This window comes from Bicyclus anynana, chromosome 13 (genome assembly GCF_947172395.1).
Source record: "Bicyclus anynana chromosome 13, ilBicAnyn1.1, whole genome shotgun sequence".
Taxonomy (NCBI): Eukaryota; Metazoa; Arthropoda; class Insecta; order Lepidoptera; family Nymphalidae; genus Bicyclus; species Bicyclus anynana.
In genome coordinates, this window is record NC_069095.1 from 5074063 (window position 1) to 5092667 (window position 18605).

An 18605-nucleotide genomic window follows, 5' to 3' on the forward strand; every position below is an offset into this window, starting at 1 on the left:
GTCCTACATCGTATAATTGGTCAGAATGAAAACAAATATCTCTTGGAGTAATTCCGTTACGTACTGAGTGGTATTAACGAGGGCCCGAGTACGAAAAACCTCAATTAAGCCGTAATCCCGTAGATACAGGCACATAAAATTAAAGCACGTATTAAAAAGAGTAGTCTCGGCCAAATGGACTCGATAAAAAAGATCGGCACTGTAGAATACACAACAAAGTTTTACCAACAAGAAAGTTAGCCATTCAGGATTAGTTTATTCAATAAGTGCTTTAGTGAGATTTTACAACGACTATTTCTCAATCTACTAAAGAGGTAGGCGATTTTTATAGATTTCTAGTGAAAGTTCATTCGTTCGTCCGTCTGTCAGAAGGACTGATCTTTAGAAACCATTATAGGTAATAGCAATTTTCAAGAACTGTGTTATTTATTCCCAGTATTTTCAAATAATGAAAAAAATATAAAACTTAATGGATTTTGGTTTGGCATCACTAAAGACTTAAAATAAACGTTCAAAACACTTGATAGAATTTTATACACGTTGATTAAAATTCCATAAATAATAATAAAATACCACAAATAATAATAAGCCCAACATTATATCTGACAAATTAATATAAAGTCACATCACTGCCAATCAATTTCAATGGATAGTGATGCTAGCTTTAGCGAAAAAGCTCATTAGAAGAGTATTTATTTCATCGGTAAATAAATACCCCCTTAACGAGTCCAACCCACATGATTTAATTGACATTAATAGCGAGTGTTCTAAAAACAGTTACGTTAACTGTAATCACGAATAGTTAAATCAAACCGTAAAGATAACTTAAAAACATATATGTACAGCTGAACATCTTTTTTTGCAATTCTGTTAACCCATTCTTGACCACTGTGCCACTTTCACATTAAAATTTTGAAAGTAGCTAAACGATTTTTATGTCGGGAAGTCTTTCCGTCATTACGCTTCAGATTGACTTTATTGGACCATTTACAGTATATACGGTTCACTAGTATGTTCGAGAGCTGAAGTAATTCGTTTATTTCGATAGTTACTACGATATCACGTACACAAAAATACACCAACAAACACATCTTACTTATAACATTTCTCTTTTTTACGTCGGGGATTAAAAATAAGACATAAACATGTGGATTGGCATTTTACGAGTGAAGGAATTCCTCATCAAGTAATGAATACACATGTAACGAGTCCCCCTCCTCGTCCCCCCTTTTCTCATCAATTGTTTCGCGTGTTTGTGTTTGCTCTCAGTTGCTTGTTTTCATAACACAATGTCTGTCTTTGATGACGGTGAGTTTGTTTTGCGGCCACCTCTGGAAACGAGTCTTGGGTTTACTACCCAAACTTTGCAATTGGAATGGGTGTGTTTTGCTTTTATAGGTTGTGTTTTAAATTACAGTTTTGTGCTGCTACGTTTGTTCAGTGGTTAGTATGTGTGATTTCGGATCAAGAGGTCTTGGATTCGAATCCTGGGTCGAGCTATGCAACATCGAGCATTTCTTTCCCCCACGAATTTCACAGTAAGAAAGATCGTTTGTGGTGTTACGGATACACCTAATATCTGATCGTTACAGATTTGCTTACGCAGCGTGGTGGGTCTAAGTTCCATATCCCCTCTCCTATAAGTAGTCTCCCTATACCTAAGCCTGGCCCTGTCGTGAGCCATTAAAATCTATACTAATATTATAAAGAAGTAAAGTGTGTGATATTCTCTGGATCTACTTAACTGATTTAAAAAAGTTGTTTACCCATAAAAAGCCACTTTATTTACGAATGTCATATGGCTATGTTTTATCCCAGTATTTTTACGGGAACAGGAACTATGCGGGTGAAACCGCGGGGCGTCTGCTGTAGGTAAATAACTAACGGGAAGACCGTAGAGTTATTTCTTACAATTGAAATATAGACAAAGAAATTTCATTTGGTGAAGTCCCCGCGTATTCGAATGATATATCGCATCTAGCAAATCAAGACGCTCATAAATCGTTTTCAAGTTTCAGATACTGGCACAGAATTGATTGCGAGAATTAATGTTTTCATCGCTAACAGAGTGCCCACCAAATTGTTAATCTCAGGGTGGGCTTGGTTCGCATTATTCGCTTCGCTGACTCTTGGCCGACGTCCACCACATGCATCTTACCAGCTCGTAGCATTGTTAATCCATTGTTATTTATAGTATGCGATGCATAATTATTATCTCGGTGCCGCTATGATAATTATAGCAGACACTGTTAGACGCTGTTAGATCGCTACGCTGTGGCGCACACGAGCGCCTTCGTTGAACTTGGAGCGTGACGTCTGTTATGAAATCTGTGATGGCCAGACCTGCCACATTTTGATGCTGTACTTTGATAGCGACGGGGTCCTAATGCGGGCTACAAAACGTTCCGTTTTATCTAATGGGAATTTCATTGAATAAAAGCATTATAAAAACTGTACAGTTCTCAGTTTTGTCTTCACACGGACTGTACAATTAATACAATTAAAACTGCAGGTCTGCTCGCATAAGGAATCCCGTTAACGATTAAGCATGTTTGACAAGCTTTGTCACATCCTTTAACAAACGCGTGAAAATCCATAGTTGCCTATCATACCTATCTACATAAGTTATTACTTTGTTTCAGGTAAGAAAGTTTGCTGGAATCTAGCTACAATGTAATCGACCGACATGGTAACATACCTTCATGTGAGTAAATAAATTACTTTGCGGAACATTTACAAAAAACCTGAGCTATTTAGTTATTAAGTAAGTCCAACAAGTAAGGGGTCGACAAACACTGCGCTTTCTAGTGCGCCACTTCAAAATATCGGCATTTATAATATGAGGAAGGTCTAGTTACCACAGGCTCTCGTTCTATTACACACTACGCATTAGTACCCCGCTGTAGATCCTAGAGATCCTGAATTACGGAGCGCCTTTAAATGATTAATTTTGTAACAACACAGACACGAATATACATTTCTAATGTCAGCCACTGACGATCGAGTAATTTCATAAGTTTAGCGCTGCAGGCATGTGAGATTACTTGTTCGTTAGTGGTTGACATAATACAGTTGTTCTATTTTTGGATGACAGCTTGACTTTGGGAGGTGTAGGTAGTAAGATGACAGCACAAACACCTTTGTGTACTTATTTAAGCTAAAGGGACAAGTAGACGTATGATGCGCACCAATGGGCCTAGCATGCGACCAAGTGGCGAGGAATAGACAAAATATATACGAATGGCGGCAGTTGTCTCAGTCTCATCTCTTTCGTCCCAAAGCAATGAAAGAGGCAGTGGTATTTCTGGTTGCGCCGCTTGTGATCGAAATTTGTCTATTTTTTTCACGAGACATGGTGTTGGTCGCATGTTAGGCATACATGACATATCTAGACTGAAAGAAAAATGTTTTAATGTGTGTATGTAGTAAATAAATATCGCTTTCTTTTTCGTTGCAATGGGATGAAAGAGAGAGCGATATTTTAGTTTCCGCCTCTATTGGTCGACATTGGTATTTCTCTCGTCTCGAGATAATGTCGTAGTACGCATCATATTATTCATAAGCCTACAGCATAACACGTAAACGCACGTTACATTGATAACCGTTTACCAAAAAACAGTTGCTTAGCTTAGATAGGTAAGCACTCACAAACAGATGAAAATGTATAAATCTCTGCTTGGCAACGCTCTTTCACTTTCACACGCAAACACACCTATCTATACACGTCACCACTACAACCAAAGCTCAACAGTCTTCCAAAAGTGGAATATCTAATAACAAACATTCCGTAACCGAGTGTTACTGTGTGGCTGTGGAATCCAATTTCACTGGAGCGATGTGAACTGAATAGAACAGTTCGCGTGATAACCAAAACGACAACAACCGTGGCGTGGAAAAAAGGAATAGAATATCGGCGATTTGTTTCGGTTGACGAGATGTAGATCTGTGTTCTTAGTACGAGATTGCATTCCAGTTGGTGCCTTTTGAATATCGAAACACTAAAACGCCAGAATGAATAAAACAGTGTGTGTCAGCTCCGTAAACGCAAATTTCTAAGGAATTGAAACAGCGCCATCTAGTGGCACTACTGCACAAATGTTTCAATTCGATATAAATTTGCGTAAACGTCAACGTGATAGTAACAGTATGAAAATATTGAAAACTCCCAGTAGGCACACAGATCGACTGTCTAAATAGGTGTGTGTTGCCCCGCAGCATACGCTATGTACTTCTCAATACTCAAAGGTGCGCAACCGAGAAGCAGCAGGCCGCGGAATGCGCCACAGGCGTGCCACATGTGCACGCTGTTGGCGGCAGCGCACGGTGAAAGGTGCGCAGAATAGGTTGCGCACAAAAAAAGTAACGCTGTCATTCGTTCATCGAATTTTACTGCCCATATTTTTTTCATACCGGGGCCTATATATGAAAAATCGATTTTTAATGAGTCTCCAAAAAAGAAACTCCAAAAAAGAACTTCTCGTTTTTTACCTAAGCTGTAAGGATCGTTAGATCGCAGAGAAAGTTAGAGAGCGTAGGTAAAGACAGGAAGTAGGTAGATTAAAATAATAAGTCTAAAAGAAGAGCTCTAAAATATTATTTACTTAATTTCATTAAATATGTGAACATTCACATAACAGTCAGTATAAACTTATCCACTATTTAAAGCTATGGTTTCGATACTCTACAACTATCGACTCTTACGATATAGGCAATCTCGTGCTAAAGCTACAGATCGTTACGTTGCAATTGGCCTACTGGGTCATCGACTCGGCGGGAAGAGCGACGATTGGTTGATTCCGTCGCGAGTGCGCGATGTATACGCGTGCATTCCTCTCTATGGGCTACGTTTCTAATTAGCTGTACTATTTCCATTGCTTAGTTAAAATGTGTCGGTAACATTTTATTGGAGCTTACAAAGGAATATGGAGCAGTGTACGCTGAAAGTTAAGATGGAAACTTCGTGCATCCATCAAAAATGGAATCAAACTTCTTTTGAAATTTTTTCGGAGTGTTAGGATAAAACAATCGTTGAGTTTCAATGAATCTATCTGAGTATCGCTCATTATACTGAAACAGATTTAAACTATTAAGTAAGTGGGTTTTAAATATATATATTTTTAGAAATAAACCTATTTGCATTTACGGTGAAAGCCTGACGCGAACACTAATCTTTACATGTTGCTCCAATAGTCTTAATACTTAGAAGAGAATTTTGCAAAGATTTAGCATAGATGTAGAGCTTCCTGTGCCGTGAGAGACTAACATTCTGAAGGACCACAATATAAAAGTGTATAAATATTATGACCTACCAAATGAACTACCTAAAAATGGCTATGTAGTTAGTCTGTACGCCGTAGAAGTAGGTGCGAGAGGATTACCAGCAAAATCTCTCTATAACTTGCTTAAAGACCTTGGCCTCTCTAGAAGTGCAGCTAGTTCTATATTAGAACGAGTATCAAAAGCTGCTCTAATAGGATCTTACCAAATTTGGCTAGGCAGGGAGAACAACACGAGCAGAGAACGGGGAGTGTTGATCGATCGTCAAGGGATTCCTTAACCTTACATCCTGTAGTCACAAGTTCAGGACTCTGCTCGGAGTTTTCTCTCTACCGCGCGATGGACCCGGCAACCGCACGGTGAATCCATGGAATGCTAAGATATTCGTCTCATATTAAATCTTCTTACTGTAGTATATTATCGAAGTAAAGTTTCGAGTCTACTAACAATATTCAAACTATCCTTTATTCTAGTGGAGAAAGATATCAAATTGTCAAAGTAAGTTGCTTGTTTAATCTCAGGAGCGAGGAAACGTTTGCGCACATAAGATGGAAGTGGGATAGTAAGAACGCGGAATTCATATGAAATCTTAAAAAGATAAGTTTTTGTGTTATTCGTTCGCATGAAAGAGGACACTTTTCCGGTATTTGCCGTCTGGAGGTAGAATCCATCAAAGGATTAGAGGGGTGTCTCGGAAGCGAGACGGGTTTATCGGTATTTTCTCGATGTGGAATAAATTATCCGCCACTTAAACGACACCGTGCAGATTTTAAACGCTCTCAATGTTTCTACACGAGCTCGAGAGGAATCCCGATTGTTTTCAGCGATTAAAGTGCGGATATCTTGTTCAATTTGAAAAGTTCTCTGAGCATTCCTACGGTTACATAATCCTCTGGGATTGGAAACAGGTTTATATGTTTATATTGATATTGCGGGTAGAGGTTTCAATATTTTAGTATTAAAACTTTAAAAACGTTTTGAAATACGTTAATCTTGTAAACAATGTATTTCAAAGCGTTCATCCATTTTGTATTATGTTTGTAGTACAATAAAGTGGGTGCATTATTAATGACAAGCAAATACACGTTTTTTGTTTTCAAAATGCACGTTTGCTTTTTCGGACTTAGCGGATCAGTTAGTGAAAAGCCATGGCCTATAAATGGGGAAACTCTTCACAGGGCACACAAATAATACTTCCTGCAATATAATTCTGTGTTAACCTGGGCATAGGCGTAAAAGGCCTGAGCTTACTATTTCAGACTGGAACATAACAATGGTGCTTAACGACAGAAATAATCATGGAGATAGTACTTCTACAGACGAATTCTGTCAAAAAAAATCTAAATCCATTTATTTCATGTGTTACAAACACTTTTGAAACATCAAGTTTCACCAACTGTAGAGATTCTACCGCTCATTCGGACGGCAGGTTCTGCTGAAGGGCCGGAAAAGAAATCAACAGTTGCTCTTTTAAAATTATCATCAGATACCTACCAGTGGAATAAAAGGATAGAATTTAGATGAAGGTAAGCCGTCCCAAAGAAAAGGAAATTCATACAGTGTGATACAAACTACGGTTTCTCATATATCTAGATACAGTACAACAATGAATGTGCATGGATTTTTAAAAGTAACCCGGCGGGACTCGACTTGCATTGCAGATGCAATTGATCCTTTTAATACATACCTTCACAGATGCTTTAAAGACGCAGTAGATGCTGTAGAAGTAAATCCGGCGCAAACAGGCAAAACGCGGGGCCAGCACAAATCTGTACGTTTCAATCAGCACCGATTGAGGTCCACCCACCGCACACAGCCGCGCCGGGAGATTATAGAGTGCATGACGCTGCAACATTAAGCGGCACGTCATTTCATTTAGATGGAAATTGGATGTGGCTGTAATAGACCGAGCTCTCTAAAAGACCTCCATTGGAGTCAATGGAAATGTGGCACGGTTTTTTATTACGAAATTTCCAGAGTGAAATTATACAGACAGCAATGAAAGGGCCCCGACATTATTTCATTTGTGTTTTAATTATGTTGCGCATTTTTTTTTTTTCATCGCTGTAATTGAATAGACGGTTCTGAATTCAATGAAAGCAATGCAATCTAAATTAATTTATTATTACGTTACATCATACATCATGATCAATGGTGATGATTATGACGGATTTTTTGTCATTGTAACGTGTTTTATGTTTAAGTTTATATTATCAATTCGTCTGAGATTTATAATATATGCTAAAAGAGATTAATATCTCTTTTAGCATCAAAAAGTAGACCATGAACTTGAGTTATTTTATTGTAATCAAGCAGCTCAAGGACATTGCCATGATTTGGTGGTACACGTAATTTCTTTTGGACCGTAGACAGAAAAGTATATAGAAAGACAGAAAGCAATTGCACTGCCTCCAAAAAGAGAAGCTATGTGTAAATATACTGTATAATCGGTGAACATACATTAAAAAAATCGACGAATTGAGAACCTTCTCCTTTTTAAGTCGGTTAATAAAACAGAGACAAGGTAATTCGATATTCGGTATCATGATCGATGGTCCAAACAAGAATAAACGTATTACGGACACGAAATTACTGCCTTAACTTGTTGCAAATGATAACTAACCAGTTAGCTGGGTGGTAAAATAGTTTAGTAATAACAAAAATGTATATTATTGACTTACAACAACAGCCATAAACAGAAAAGTCAAAAATTGACTTCTCTGTCTACGTTTTGTACACTCATAAAACCTTCATTAAACCGCACAATGCTTGTAAAAACTCGCTGATTAACAGATAACACTACACTTTGCTTACAAATTCCAATTATTCCATGTCATTAGTGTGATAATATAGCAGTCAAATGTCAGTGAATCCTCTGATTATCCTTCCGCTTCCAATTCCGTTCCTACCAAAGTGATTCCGATCACAAAGCGTTTTAAAACCGTCTACGTCACAGGAGTAGCTCCCATTAATTGTTACGTTGGTATGCCAATAACGTTTTCCATTTCGGTCTCGTTCCGTTTTACGATTAATCAAACGTCCTTTTAGATTTGGTCAGACGGCTTTGTTACAAATTTTATCAAACAAAAACCAATCATTTTGTCTTATCGATGCTAATATTTCTCTGTTATTTATTGGTTGGGCATTGCAGCTCTTGATTATTTCGTCTTTTGTATTTATTCGCGAGTATTGATTTTTTTATTAAAAGCTTTTATTTAACTTGTAATGTATTACGGTGGACTCTTTGAACTCAATTTTGAAGTAGATATCTTCAACCGATTGAGCTGAAATTTTGTATACACGTTACGTTTGAATGACAGTGTACGATATGCTATATGACGTTATTCTAAATCCAATATGGCGGACCACCCAAGATAGCGGAATTTTTAATGAATTTCTACAATGTGGTTTTGAGCTAGAGCTCACAACCACTAAACTGCTTCGATACAGTACAGGGGCTAGATCCCCTCATATAGCGAAGGCTGTGTCCTGTAGTGAGCCCTTAAAATAACAACCACTAAACTGCTTCGATACAGTACAGGGGATAGATCCCCTCCTATAGCAAAGGCTGTGTCCTGTAGTGGGCCATTAAAATAGGTTGATTGTGATGATTAATCTTTAGCCACTTGTATAACTTACGGATATATCTGAATTTTATTACGACACAATGCCTCATTTTTAACTTTAGGATTTTTATTAGACTTGATTTATATAGTTGTATCTAAGAACATGTTATGTATGTAGGTTACGTTTCCTTTTACCGCTTAAAACGTTAAAATATGTTAGTACCTGCATGTTAGTAATTAAGTCAATGCAATTCGGTGCGCCGGCGCAAGAAAGTGAGTGGCCAGTTTGAATATGGTAGCAAGAACGCAACGCGTGACTCTAGGGTTGTAACACGTGAATTATACAAAAAATATCGACGTCCTAATACAAAAAACTGGAGTTAATGATGCACCTTTTAATAGCAAGCACATGTTCTATGCTGTGTAAATACAATCTTGCGAGGCAGGTGTTTGTCTGATAGTGTAACGCGGCCGTAACTAATTACCACATTACTAGCAATGACGCGGTAGGGATAGCCTTCTAGTATTTCAAATAGCAGTTGTACAGAAGAAAATATTTTGACTAGCCGAGTAATGGCTGGCGATGTATTTGGATAACGCTAAATAATTCTGCTTGGGATAGATTAGACTGCAAAAAAAAGTTTAGGTTTAAAACTACTTAAATAAAACCTTTTTAGCTGATGAAACTTAATGATTATCTGTATAGATTGACATGAATGTAAGTAATGTAGATTTATTAATTGTAACATAAGTGTAATCTAGATATAAGAAGAGACCGCATGCCAGGGAGCAAAGCTCTGCAGAGTCACTACCCAAGGTGTGCAGTCACTATTTTGTAAACTTTTGTCTTACTTTAATCATGTGTTAATTTTTTTCATTGTTTTTTTTTATTTATTTCATATTGTATGTTTATGTTGTAATCAGCTAAATAAAACATTTTATTATTATTATTATTATTATTATTAAATAAGAACAATATAGAATAGAAATGTTATGACTACAATGCATAATCGGATGATTGGTTTTTGCAAAAATATAGAAGAAGAAATAGGTATACTTTGTTGTACACTAAAAACAAAAATAAACAACAACTTATAGTAAGACTTAGAAACTAATGGTCAATTGGTGGTCTTATCGCTAAAGAGCGATCTCTTCCAGACAACAGTGGAAGAGAAAAACAAAACGTAAGCACAGAAATGTAATACAATATTTAAAATATACTTGGTATATTAGTAATGCTTTAGTTAAATGGACAAGTTTTTATACTTGTTTTGATTAACCTGTCATACAATAATATGTGACTGTAATTAACTGGGGCAAGTTCAATTACCATTCGTAATTTTTAATCGACTACTTTATAAATGTAAATGTTAATGTATACGTTGTATAACCTTTAAATGTAGCGTGTGTACTTATTAATTGTACATCTTATGATAGTGGTTTTTTTTTATTATCTAATTTATTATATATTTTTATTATCTAATTTATTATTTTAACAAATAACAGCAATATTTCTAAAGGACGTCCACTTTTTTCAACTCAATCGTAGGTACGATGTATATTATTTTACGAGCATAATTTATTTAACTACTTATATTTTTTTTAGAACTGTCGGCCTTGTTTCTAGTTTAGCGAAAATTTCTACGAGATTTCGTTGACTTAATTACGTTATTTTATACTAGCGGACGCACGTGACTTCCTCTGTCCTTAGACCTTCTTAATCCAGTTTTCTTGCAATATCTGTTCTTAGCAGATGTCTGCTAACTATAAACAACCTCACTGCCAAATTTTACCTTTGTCATGTCTATCGGTTTTCGTGATTTCGTGATAATTTATTTTTTATAATATTTAGATCAATTAAATGTTATCATGTTTTAAAACCATAACTTGTTGCTTTGTTATATATGTACAGTAAATTACTACTATAAAATATAATTAATAAATCATTACACTTAATTTAAATGCTCAGTTATAGGCATGGCTCAACGCTGACCCTGTTACCTTTTGGATAACAAAAAGTTAAACTACTAATTAACTAAATTTTTAAGTAGGTATTATATATGGGTTAGTACCAACCCTAAATACTAATGCACGCTAGCCACGTTCGCACACGCATTCTCTCTTTGTATGTCCACAGCCGTTGCGCTAAGAATGCACATTGAATTCGTTACTCAATTCTATATTTAGTTTAATAAGACTAGAATTTGCGGGCGCCAATTCTCTATGACATTGAAATGTAACAGTTATATTTCACCGCGAAATCATTAAATACATATTTTAATAATATTTTTTTAAATTGTGTAAAAAAAGGAATTCTTGAAGTTTAGGTTTTCGTTATCGTCAATCGTAAGATTACGGGGATAATATAACAGTGAAAGGTTTTCAATTTTCTTTTACCTGATTTTTGATTTTTTGTATTTTTCGATTACCAAATTTTACCTGTAAAATTACTAGCGTAGTTCCCTTGGGATGTAAGGATAAAACATAGACCATGATATTCACAAATAACGTGGCTTTCTAGTGATAAAAGAGTTTTGAAAAATCTGTTTAGTAGATCCAGTGATTAACCCCTACAATAGCACTAACTTTACTTTTTTATAATATTAGTAAATATGATCAAATACCATATTTTACTCCGATATGTCTACTCATATACGGTTATTTAATTTAATTATTTGTTTAGATACTCGGTTTCTACACTTGGTTTTAGTTAAGATTTGCTAAACTTACTTAAATATAATTAAATAAGTATGCATACGTGTTTTACTGGCCGATTTCCTGCCGCACTCCCCTAACTAACCTTCCTTAGGGAACTGCAAGTTAGGCTAGGTATCTACCTGGAACTTTATAGTTTACGAATAAGCATGTTCCTTGCGAGAACTTTCCAAGTTCGCAAGTAATGTAGATAGATACTCGTTTATGGAGTTAGCAGACCTAAGATATTTATGAAGGTAAGAAGGGGAACGGTAAATTTCATTTTATACCTACATGTTTTAGGACATTGGAAAGTAAGTACCCTAGAGGTTTAATTGGTCTTGCCAATTGTCTCTTCTTCTCTGAACCCAAATTGCCATTGAGAACTTCTTGAAACTAAGAAAGTCTAACCAAAACTCAGTACTCACCTAATGATCAAAAGCCGCACAATCTAACTGGACAGTTCTAAACTAATAATAAATATATAAGCTAATTTTAATATACATAAAATTATATAAAAAGATATTGTTGATATTAATTATTAAAACACACATTGCTAACTAAACTAAGCCTGTTAAATTTACTAAATTTACTACACATATTTAACTAGATACGGTTAACTATAGAGATACTTTAATATACTAAAATAAGAAACCATTAATGATTAAAACGTATACATTGATAATTAAACTAAACCTGTTGTTTTTTAAGAAAGTAGAGACGATAAATTCTCCTCATTTAAACCAAATATATAATGTTGTCAATATGATTGATTGCAAAATAGTTTCAATGATAACAAAAGGTTATCGATATGTGGTTATGTTGTGGGTTATTTATTAATATCCACGGACCAAGTTTAGCGACTAACTATTCAGTGTAGCCAACGAAATTTGTCGGCAAGGCGAAACTCGTGAAGTGTCGTTAACGAAACATATTAGAAATTAGTTTCCTCACTCACCCTAATCAACCGACGTTAAGTTTAACTATCGCTTTGATATCAACATCTATTATAAACTCGTGTCTTTGATAGTATGAACAAAGATTTGCTAAGTTTTAAACTCGACTACTTTGAAAACTTAGTACTAGTATAGCCAAGAAAACGAACTAAATTAGGTTTGATATTTTATGCAGTTAAAGAATTATATTTGTACCGGGCATGCTTTGACTTCCTACGAAAAAAATTCTAGCTGGTGGAAGGCTTCGGCTGTGGCTAGTTACCACCCTAACGACAAAGACGCACCGCCAAGCAATTTAGCGTTCCGGTAGGATGTCGTGTAGAAATCGAAAGGAGTGTGGATTTTCATCCTCCTCCTAACAAGTTAGTCCGCTTTCATCTTAGATTACATCATCACTTACCATCAGGTGAGATTGTATTCAAGGGCTAACTTATAAAAAATAAAAAAAAAATACAAAAAAAAAACTGTTATTTAATTAAATACAAGTATTCAATGGCTAGGTAAAATCATTACTAATTTAATATTCGTAATTTTAATGAATATTTTATGAAGTAGATTTACTAAATTCTTACTAAAGACTTCTTGGGAACATAGATTATATGTTTACAAAGCTCTACGTATTGTGTAAAAAGGTATACATGGAACTGAAATTTAGATATAAATGTAATATAAATACCGTTAAACTACTTGAACTTTTTATAGGAATACCGTTAAATTAAACTTTAAACACGATACTATCGTGCAAAAAACAAATGCAATCGTGAATTGCCGCAAAAGGCTGTTATTTAAAGAGATGAAGTAATGGCAAAGGCGAGTTGCGTGTGTCTTTTCCACGGCATTTTGTACAGTAATCCAATAGTGAAAGATAAAAGTGGTGGAGATAAAAGGGGTGCTCTAATGGAATTAAACAACGCTGGGAACGGGGTTGGTCGGTTGTTGTAAGCCGGACTTGCGGGTTGTCCGCGTTTGTCGGAGCCTCCTTGTTGTTAGTGGATTTTTAGAACTTAGGAATTCTACTTCAAAGTTAGCGTATGATGTTGTTACAGTGCTAGCTTTAATATTTTCTCTTGGTACTTACCTACTCGTATTTCTGCTTTGTTTCTGTTTGTGGTCTTAGTAGTTCTTCTAGGTCTCTTCTAATCTTAATAATCTAAGAATGCGAAAGGTTTAATATTGATCGCGAAATCTCGAAAACCACTTGGCGTACAAAGATGAAATTTTGCAGAGCGGTAATTTTTGTATGTTTGTTAAGCCTTCAATTATAACTAATTAACTATCTACCTGCATTACAAAAAAAACCATAGTGTACATATCTTTGATCCTCAAAATAAGCACTTGGACTTTTCCGAGGGATTGAAAAAAACTTCATTCTACACTCGAAGCTTAGCCGTAGGCGGGTTCATTATCCTTTGGAGATTTGGAGTTTTTTTTTTGTTTAGTTAACATAAAATTTGAAGCTTTATCTTCTTCTATTCTAATATCTACTTATCCTAATTTAAATTCAAGTACATGTTTCTAAATTAGTAAATTGAACTATAAGTTATTAGTTAAACTATCTATGTGTAAATACGATCGTGTTAATACTAAAAAATAATTAATTATAGTTTAGAACTCATATGTGATGCGAGGATACAGAGTGAATATTATATAGTACAAAAGCTATTTCGGTTACACTGAGAAATATGTTCACCCTTTTCAACATGAGAATTCCTTGAACAAAAACAGAAATGACAAAAAAAGTAACGAGCTATATCGGCATCAGTGACCCGTTATATTTTATTTAGGATGAAAGCAAAAGACTCACTACAGAATTATGTCTGATTTGTAGGTCGATTAGTACTGGCTTACCCACCTAGCTCGTTGCCAATAGGTCAATCATTTTATTAGGGATGTCAAATTGCAATCTCTTTTGTTTGAAAGCTGTGTTGCCGTTAATAAAAATTGACGCTACCTTTTAAAAAGATTATAGGGTTGGCAACTTTTAAAGGACGTCTGAAAGTATTTTATAGGATGTCTAAACAAATTATAAAACTGAAAATTTGATATTAACTAATTGAATGACTTGTCATTTATCTTTTTCATACTTATCGTTTGCATATAAGAGATGTATTATTGTAGTAAATGTGTGTTTTTATATTAATGTAACAAATCAAAAACCCATTTGAAACTTTGTTCGAACTGTCTAATATAAATAATGGTCTTAAATGATCATGAAATTTTTATAATGACTGGTTGAGTAGTATAGGCCTGAAAGCGTTACAGACAATCAATAAACATATTTTTACATTTATAATGTATCTGATGGTAATGTTAGTAAAGTTAATAAAATAAATTATATATTGTAGTATCCAAAGAGGAGATAATACTTTCCTAAGGCTCTCCTTGAGATCGAGTACATTAGCACCGGTTATTATCGTTAACATCCTACGATAATGGCCATGATACCTGATATTATTTTTTGCTCGTGTATATGTATTTGTAAACATGTTTCTGCCTATATGATACATAAAACGACTTAACATTCTTTTATGTGAATATTCTTACTTAATTTTACAGATATTTTCAATTGGTGACTCGTAAATAAGTATGATTTATATATTGAATATACAATCTCCTGCGTAATTTATATATATCCTCTACAGACTATTGTTTGAGTCAATTTATTGAAAGCGAGTGCAAAATTTACCGTTTTGATAATAATAATAATTGTGAGGATTCAAATATTAATTTGATATTCTAAAGTAAGCTTAATATTATCCGTTCAATTAGTTTTATTCGATGCCAAAGCCGACAAATGCGTGTTTTATTGTTACGAATGCAAATGCACTAATTATATTTTAGGTTCACTAACTTCGCTCACAATATTTTGTCAGCGCTGCCAAATTGCAAATAGTGGCCTGTTACATTTAACTGGTATTTATCGTTAGGCTATAGTAAATTATTGTAGGAATGTTTAAATTACTAACCGCATTGATATAGAATAATTAGATTAAGAATCAAGTACTTTCTTGCCATTTCATCGATGTATATTAAAGCACAGTAAAAAATATTTTAAATTTATCTACTGTTGTACCAGAAATACAGCTGAATCTCATCAAAAAAATCGAAACAGTACTTGCGGACTGTTTCGATTTTTTTGATGAGAAGAGTACTTTTCGACCACATATAATTAATTAATTTGGTGCTTGCTATTATGATTAGCAAAATATAAGTGTAGGTACATATTAACCGAACTATGTAGTTACACCATTCATAACTCAAGAAATGACAGATTGTCAAAGATTCGTTATGTTATTTGTCACTAATCGACTATAATTGTGTTAAACACATGGCCATTTAATATCAGGTGAGACTGCAGTCAAGGGCTAACTTGTTGTTAAATAAAAAAAAGATAAAATAATTTTTGTAAGCTGCGTGCCAACCCTATCGCAGCATGCACCTGTCGCGATCGCTCAGCGCCACTGCGCCAGCATCTGTCGGGGCATGCACTTTTTTGTTTTTTTTTTTCCACCTTGTTTTTTTACTCCTTTAGGCCCTAATTGCGTAGTAACGGACGGCCCAAAGTAAAAGTGTTGTCACACAATCGATGCCAAGTTTCTGTACCGATGTCTATCGAAGACAGATTGATCTTCTGTTCTTCTTCTTCTTTTGTTTTTGGCTTTTTGTAGTGCCATACTAGCATTGTACTTCGCAAATGTCGAGTTTTATGAGGAGGCACGAAGGAGATTGGCCGGTATTGATCTCATCTATCGATATGGTTTAACATCCGGCAAACGTCTGTCTGTTGATTTTATGGTATGGAATAAAAATTTCATACATATGATCAAAGAACTTTATTACAATATGTATAACGGACGCCCACGACTATGTCTGCCCTTAGACTTATTTAATCCAGCTCTTACAGTATAGTAGCGATGTAGAAATGGAGTAATATCTCCCGTTTTTCCAACGTTTCCCTTCACTGCTCTGCTCCTTTTGATCGTAGCGTGATGAAAGTATACTATAACCAGAGAGTATGAAGAATAATTGTACCAAGTTTTGTTAACATTCGTCTAGCAGTTTTTGTTTCACAGGCAGACAAAAATTTTACTGATTGCATTTTTGGCATCAGTAGCGATCACTGATCACCCCCTGATAGTTATTTTGGAAATATATTTCATGTACAGAATTGACCTCACTACAGATTTATTGTAAGTATAAATACTATGAGTACTCCTATTTCTTTTACAATAACTAGCAATAATGGCATCACTTTGTTGACTTGATGGTACGCAGTGCAAATTTCATACAATCATCAAAGAACTTTTTCATACAAATCTAAAATCTAAGAGAATTTGATAAAATATTCCTTTTACAATAACCAGTAGTCGCAAAATTAAAATCATTCCAATTTGTACATTAATTCGTTTTTAAAATCGAATGAATTGCAAACGAGTCGCCTTACAATTCAAGTTTGTATCAATCCAAGTCTCTATTCAGAGCATTTTTCCAACTCACGGATCTCAGTAGTTGGTTAGTATGATAACACCTTTAACGCTAATCGCTTTGAAGGCGTTATCCACACAGTGTTATTTTAACGAGTTCACAGTACATTTTTATTTTGTTTTATAAGCGGTTAGCACCACTCCTCATACACTGTCACTTAGCATTTTGACAGGAGTTGCAATTAATCTTATTTATTACAGCGTGACCAGACGGTATTAGTAATACGCTGAGAGATAACTGTCAAATCTATTCTTATAATAAAACTGTAACAGGTAAAATTCTGTACATTGAAGATATTTACAAAATTTTTGTTGGAGAGCATTATATAATCGATCATTATGCCAAAAACATTTGTTGTCTGTCACGGACAGACAGACATGGACCAAGGCGCGTTTGGAACCCTCGTAACTTTAATTTTAAGTTTTCGTCTATTATTTCCACCATTAGATTAAATTAAATTATGACATAATCCTGACTTTTCAAAAGTGCTAAACCTAAGCCTATTTGAAATAAATGAATTTTGAAGTTGAATTTGAATCTAAAGTTACTTACGAAATTCCTGTCTCTTTATCTTATCTTTGCAGTTTGAAAATTAATAGTAGATTCGAAACAATCATAAAATGTAGCTTTAAATATTATGTTCACAAAACAATAAAATGCATGGAATTGAGATCAAGGTTACATTAATCGTATCGAAAGCAACAGGTAGGTAATATTATCTTGATTACTAGGTTGGTACCGACTCTAGTACCTAAACACTTTAATATACCGAAAATGACAAAAGCTAATAAAACAATATTGTTTATATACAATACTAGCGGACGCCCGAGACTTCGTCCGCCCTTAGACCTCCTTAATCCGGCCCTATCGCAAAACCCGTTAATAGTTGACGTCTACTATCTACGAACTACCTCTCCGCCAAATTTCAAATTTGTACGTTAAGCGGTTTTTGAGATATCGTGACCTTTCGCATTTAAATACATATAATTAAGATTGTACGATTACTTATACCTATTAAAAATGCATCGTTTGTCAAGAGGTTAGCCTATCTGGCTTTAGATCATGAGGTGCTGGTTTGACTCCTGGGTTGGAAGAATGAGAGGGGTTAGGCTAAGGCTGCCAGTCCACCGAAGTGGAGCTGAGAAACGGAGAAATATAAATCAATAGGATTGCACAAAATTGACAAAAAGTGGACAATGACTTGCGAGCTAGTTTGCAAAATTCATATAAAGCCGGTAAGCGGAGCGAGTAAACGAAGCGGGGTTAAATACATTAAAATTAACATTTATTTATTTAATATAGTCTGCAACTACGCTGCGCACCCTCGCTCCGTTCCGGTGGATAGACACAGTATCTGCGCTCAACATTACAACAACTGCGCTCCGCATTAATCCGTTTCTCCGCTCCGCTCCCTCGCTCCGCTTTGGTGGACAGGCAGCCTTATAGACCATTACGCTGGCCCAAAGTAGATTGGTAGACAACACACGTAGAAAATTAAGAAAATTTTCAGGCATGCAGTTGCATGCAATTTCCTGACGATGTTTTTCCTTCACACCGTTTAAGGATTATTAATTTAAGGATTATTAGGATATTTAATTTCTTAAATTGCACATAACTGAAAAGTTGG

General features: G+C 35.1%; 1 protein-coding gene and 1 long non-coding RNA gene across 2 annotated transcripts in view; both read left to right on the forward strand.

The window, feature by feature from the left end:
* The window catches only part of LOC112046215 (protein couch potato), a 300195-nt gene that overhangs the window by 85048 nt on the left and 196542 nt on the right, over positions 1-18605 (forward strand). The gene's annotated exons all lie outside the window — the stretch shown is intronic.
* Positions 2537-18605, forward strand: part of LOC128198679 (uncharacterized) — a 161333-nt gene continuing 145264 nt past the window's right edge. Inside the window, exon 1 of the long non-coding RNA XR_008251392.1 lies at positions 2537-2704. This is a non-coding gene — a long non-coding RNA (uncharacterized LOC128198679). The remainder of the gene's footprint in view (positions 2705-18605) is intronic.